Source organism: Eimeria mitis, genomic scaffold (genome assembly GCF_000499745.2).
Source record: "Eimeria mitis Houghton genomic scaffold, Emh_scaff4223, whole genome shotgun sequence".
NCBI lineage: Eukaryota > Apicomplexa > Conoidasida > Eucoccidiorida > Eimeriidae > Eimeria > Eimeria mitis.
Window position 1 is genome coordinate 3,533 of NW_013572549.1, and position 395 is coordinate 3,927.

The following is a 395-nucleotide window of genomic DNA, read 5'->3' on the forward strand; positions in this document are numbered from 1 at the left end:
AAGCAGAAGCAGCAGCAACAGCAGCAGCAGCAGCACCAACACCGCCAGACTGCTGCGTTGCTGAGCATTTTTTGGGGCTTGCATGCGGCGTGGGGGCCTCAAAGACAATCCCTATTTTACGTTCTCATCTACAGATGCTGCTGCTGCTGCTCAAGCAGCAGCAGCAGCAGCAGATGCAGCAGCAGTTTGACCCCCACCGGCAGCATCGACGCAGCAGCAGCAGCAGCAGCAGCAGCAGCAACAGCACATGCAGCAGCGGTAGAGATCTGCTGCTTTCAGAGGAGAAGATGGGGCTTGTCTGCGACATAGAAAACTTCCTGCTGCAGCAGCAGCAGCAACAGCAGCAGACGCGCCAGCTGCTAAGCAGCAAGACAATGCAACAGAAGATAGAAAAG